Source organism: Aethalodelphis obliquidens, unplaced genomic scaffold (genome assembly GCF_003676395.1).
Source record: "Aethalodelphis obliquidens isolate GAN/ISIS:26980383/991018 unplaced genomic scaffold, ASM367639v1 scaffold25, whole genome shotgun sequence".
Classification (NCBI taxonomy): Eukaryota; Metazoa; Chordata; class Mammalia; order Artiodactyla; family Delphinidae; genus Aethalodelphis; species Aethalodelphis obliquidens.
The window spans coordinates 21,256,958-21,262,957 of NW_020837969.1; positions in this window are offsets into that span (position 1 = coordinate 21,256,958).

A 6,000-nucleotide genomic window follows, 5' to 3' on the forward strand; every position below is an offset into this window, starting at 1 on the left:
TAACCCTATGGCCGGATTACCCAGAGCAGTCCCTATTATTGTTTGTTGTCCCAGCATAATAAGAGGGTGTTATTACACCCCCTTTCACTTTCAAAAGTGTCCTGATTTGCATGATACATTATCTGGTCACTTTGAGTGACAACTTTTAACTTTACTGCAGTGTTTCTCACTGCTCGTATTGCTGAAGATTAAAGTATGTTTTATACTATGAAAAAATAGAAGTCAGGGCTTCCCTGGTGGCGCAGTGGTTGAGAGTCCACCTGCCGATGCAGGGGACACGGGTTCGTGCCCCGGTCCGGGAGGATCCCACATGCCGCAGAGCGGCTGGGCCCGTGAGCCATGGCCGCTGAGCCTGCGCGTCCAGAGCTTGTGCTCCGCAACGGGAGAGGCCACAACAGAGAGAGGTCCACGTACCGCAAAAAAAAAAAAAAAAAAAAAGAAGTCAATTATTTCCATTGACAAAATCAATCCGGGACTTAAAAAAAACAACTGTTCAGAGAGTTAGTCACACATTGGATCCTCATGGTTCCAGAAATGAGGAGTAATTTAATTAGCCTCTGTTGCACAGGAAGCAATGGCACCAATGTTGTTATGGTTCACCAGCTTGGCTATCCGTTAACATCGGTACCCAGAGAATTTATTCTGCTCACCTTCTACGCATGGGCAGTTCTGGGCATGAACACCTCCTGTCTCCCTTCCTCCTAACCAATATATTTCTGAGACTTCCCAAATAACCAGACTGTTCACGTCAGAGCCCCCAAGACATCTGCCATATTCTTCATCTCCTCCTCTTGTTTTTTCCTTTTCCACATCTGCTGCTTACAAACGTACTTGAAGGAGCCAGCTTCTTGCTACCGCTGATGGAATCACAAATAAGGCCCAAGGTCAGTGCAAAGGTGATCTGTCCTCGAGGGGGCGCTGCAGAGCCAGCTCCGTGGAGAACTCAGGATAGGATCCCTGCTGGCTGCAGTCGGTCCCTGGGTCCAAAACCCAGCCCATCCTATCGCATAAGGACTTTCTAATAAGTAGAACTGTTTGAAAGTAGAAAGACGTGCCTGGTTAGGTCATGATTTGCCCATAATACAGGCAATATTCAAGGAGTAACTGGATCTGGGTCATTCCCAGGCTGTTACAGAAGGAGTCTCTTCATTGGGTGAGAAGAACTTAGACGTCAAGCCCACCAGGATACCTGCAATTCTGGGTCTGCTATTCTGAAATTAAGTTACTTACTGTCCATCGACACACTTAGAGATATGAAAAGAGTTTTTTCAACCATGGTACATTGTTCAGATCATGCGATTTATAAACTAGAAAAAAAGCATGGACAAAAGATGTGTTCTCTAAGCAAAGCTACCTTTTTGGTTTACGTGATTATTCTTCTCCCCTCTTAACTAATATTTTGGTTTGGGACAAGACATTCATTTTGGACTCCATATACTCTTGGCTTACCTACTTAGATCCGAATGTCAAACACTTTGATACCTACACTTTATAACAGAGCCGAGGCTGTCTACAGCTGTTAGTGATGACTGGGCCCAGACCCGTGCTGTGGTGTGTGTGGCAAGGCACCTGGTGAGCAATCACTCAACGCCCCACCTTCCCCTTCAAGGAGATGGGGTTGGTAGGTCTTTTATCGCTTCCCGGCTTCCTGTCACGCACTATGCGTCAGGGCAGGATAATTGACAGGATGTATACCGAGTTATGAGTAATAGTCTTTCCCCAGCAGTACCTAATCTTTTATTTGGTTGCTGTTGCCCTATCATTAGCATTTCTTACAAGGACAAGAGGTCTGCCTAGCGGAAGAGCTGACACATCTGTGGGGAAATAAAGTTGCAACCAAGGTAACTACTTTCATTCCATTTGCCGAAAAGTTAGGACTTAGGAGAAGCAAAAAGACAAACAAACAAAATCCAGGGAAACCAAAAAAAACAAACCCCAAGACAGTCTAAATCGTTTTTAAAGGCTTAGTTATGCTCTCATATTTAAAAATACAATGTTACATAAGCCATGCATATGCAAACTATATGTGATATCCGAATCCATTCCCTCCTCTGTAAATAAAGGGGTGTATACAACCTCTGTGCTCTCTCTCCACCCAACAATTTGATATGAACCCAAGCATCATGAACATGGAAATAATTAATTTTAGAAAATGTAACTAAACACATTTAAATGTGTTTATGTAGACACATATTTGCATTTACCCTGCGAAAGCAATACAGTCAAATATTAAAGAATACATTTCCTCTCATAGGGAAATAAACTGGGAGAGTGACTTTGCCTCTGCTGGTGCACAGTGACATGAAAACCTTTCCAGCGCGGCCGGATCTGGCCAACTAGCCTACTGTTGCTTGATGCAACTCTTCCTTCCTGAACCTTCCCTATTACACTCTTCCATTCCCCACCCTGTTTCTAAACCTTCTGCAGTTTGTAACTTCATAGGGCTACATTTTAGAATCTTGCAGGTCTTTTTATGGTTTTATGACCTCTTGGGAGAAAAGCTCCTCTAAAGAGAGAGAAAGATGAAACCATACCCTGTAACTTACAAGGCCCATTATTAGGTAGAAACAAAATGATTAACTGACACCCCCCACAGGCTTGCCTCCAAGAGTACCAGGGAAAGTGCAGGAGTGGAAACAACTTGCTAACCGCGCATTCAACTGGGCACGGCAAGGGAGCATTGAGGGACTAGAATAAGGACAGGGAACTTTGGATGTCACAGGCTGAAAAGCCACCGCATGTAACACATGGAACACCCTTGCCCCCCAAATTGCACACACGACCCAAGAAGAGGCATGAAGGCAGTCGCACCTGCGCATTGAAACTTACACTTCCCACCAGTCATTTCTTTCTTTTTTTTTTTTTTTGTGGTCCGCGGGCCTCTCACTGTTGTGGCCTCTCCCGTTGCAGAGCACAGGCTCCGGACGCGCAGGCTCAGCGGCCATGGCTCACGGGCCCAGCCGCTCCGCGGCATGCGGGATCCTCCCGGGCCGGGGCACGAACCCGTGTCCCCTGCATCGGCAGGCAGACTCTCAACCACTGCGCCACTAGGGAAGCCCCCCACCAGTCATTTCTTAGACCCCTCCCCATCTTGCTCCCTACGTCCACGGTAAATACCCCACTCAAAACCTGATCACGGTAAATACCCCACTCAAAAGCTGATTGGGGAGACAGATCTGAGCATTGCCCGCATCTCTTTGCTCGACTGCCCTGCAATAAAGCCTTTTCTCTCTCTGAAAAAGACCATTGCTTCGGTACCTGGTCTTTCCGTTGTGCAATGGGCAGTGACCCCGCTCGCTCCATTACAGAGAAAGGGTGACAGAGTTATTCCCCTTCATTCCTTTTATCTTTATTACCATGGATTTCTTTCTCCTTCCGTTTCCCTAACCTTGCTGTCTCTTTAAAACTGTTAAAACGATTTTATTAAGTCTAAATACATGAGAAAAATGTATCTTATGGTTCACGACTTATGCAAAAATACTTAATCGTTAGCCAACTAGTGGGACTGAGACAGAGAAATATTACCCTGTATATTTTTTCTCCTCTGCCCACAAGTTTCTATCACCATTTGGGTACAACACAGGGTATTGCAAAGAGCATGAGAATGGGTCTTAGAGGACCAAATTTGGGATCCCTGTTGAGCTCCTACTAGGTCTGACTTCCTCATTTCATTTGTGCTCTATGCAAATTTAAGATATATGCAAATATACATATGTATGCACACACATACGTAGATATGCACACATATTTTTATTTGATCATGTAATCACTACAAACTTCATTCTCTTTTTTTGCTTTATTCAGTATAAATTGATAAAGACTTGTCTTGCTGAAATTTGTACACAACGGAAGTTGATTTTTTGAGGGTATCGTAATATTGTTTTTCATTTGACTTTCAAATAATCAATATTAGGAATCAGAGGCGTATGATATGTATAAAGATGTGCTGTCTACAGGGGATGTCAGACGTATGCTAACTCTCCATTGTGTAAAGAGATCATCTCTAAATCCCTTGAGTGACTGTTTAGCTAACGTTTAGAGTCTCTTAAGCTTATATTTGATGCTAAACCAAATAGGCCCTTAGGGAAGAATTAAGAACAAGCCAGACAGTATAAAACTCTTATTTTGTTAAAGTTGAATAGTATTTGTTGCATTAGGTATAGCCAGGGTGATTACTCTGAGGGTTAGTTGAGTACTGTCTGCCCTCATAGCCTCTAAAATAAAGAGACCCAGGTACACATGTGGACTAAACGGATTAAATGCTTTTATCTTATTATTTGCCATTCAGAGGATGCCCTTTCAGAAATTAGAATGTCATTCAGATTAATAGACAAGGTCATGCCTCCACTACCACAATGAATCAAAATTGTGGGGGCAGGGGTGGGGCTGGGGTGGGGGAAGAGGTAAGGAACAAATCTTGACCTAAATGCCATGAACTTTCTTTTTGTATTCTTGAGTCTTGGATTTTATCCATAGAAACACCAATGTTATTCAAACAATAGGAAGTAGAAAAGATTCATCACTATTTAGCAAAACTTTAAGGAAACAAAAGTCAACAAACATTCCTAAATAGATTTTTTAAACAGTAACTCTCCTTTGGGTTAATATTCTGATAACCTAATATATGTTCTTTCATTTCAGGAAAATTATTCATGACCTTTTTTTTTGTTAAAACACAGATTTTGCCTAAATTCTAAGTTAAAGCAATGCAAATACTTCTCTGTAAGGCTAGTTGAATTTTTTTTTTTTTTTTTTTTTGCGGTCCGCGGGCCTCTCACTCTTGTGGCCTCTCCCTTTGCGGAGCACAGGCTCCGGACGCGCAGGCTCAGCGGCCATGGCTCACGGGCCCAGCCGCTCCGCGGCATGTGGGATCCTCCCGGACTGGGGGAAGAACCCGTGTCCCCTGCATCGGCAGGCGGACTCTCAACCACTGCGCCACCAGGGAAGCGCCTTTTTTTTTTTTTTAATTAGCGGTTACATCTTCAGTAATCACTTGTATTTATTGCTCTTGCCACAGTTTTTTTTCAGGGATTCTTTGGAGGTTTTTCGTATATTTATTCATGAATAAGATTATTTCTCTTTTTCCCATTTCTTCTGTTTGGACATAGCTCTGCTGGATGCTTCAGTAACTGCCAGGTCCCACCATCGCTTCCAGATACCACAGCAGGTTTGGTACCAGGGTTCTGCTCGGGACCTGCTGCCTCTCCTAGGCGGCATGCTTTGTGCACTGGGTGCCCAGCCACACTCCCGCTGAGCTGCCAGGTGCTATGGTCTCTGCCATCCTCCTGGCACCATTGTTTCCCACTGTTCGCTTTTACCCCCCAGACACCCCAAGCTGGATGTATAGGCCCTCTGTATCCGCAAGCTCTGCATCCACGGGTCGAAAATATTACCCCCAAAATTCCAGAAATTTCCCAAAAGCAAAACTTGAATTTGCCTCATATCTCATGGCAACTATTTACATATCATTTACATTGTATTAGGTATTATAAGTAATGGAGAGATGGTTTAAAGTATATGGGAGGATGTGTGTAGGTTATATGCAAATACTACATCATTTTATATAAGGGACTTGAGCACCCATGGATTTTGGTATCCGAGGGGCATTCTGGAACCGATCCCCCCGTGGGTACGAAGGATACTGAGAGAGGACTGTACCTCAGGCTTAAGCTGGCATACACTCTGTATAACGTAACTTCCCCGGTAAGAACAGGAAGAGAATGAGGGGAGAATTTTCCCAAACCCCTTAAGTAAACTTACTGATCGTGAACTTCTGGTATAATATATGTAGACTGTTAATTCTTATCCATTGCATGTAGCCGTTCTTTACTTCTTCAGTTCCTTTATTTCTCTGTGCTTCAGTCTCCCCATCTGTAAAGTGGGGATAATAATAGTATTCATCTCATAGGGTTTCCGTGAGGCTTAAATGAGTTAATAAATGTTTCATGCTTAAGAAAGGGCTTATAGAGCGACTGCTATTTAAGGGTTGGCTGTGATTAT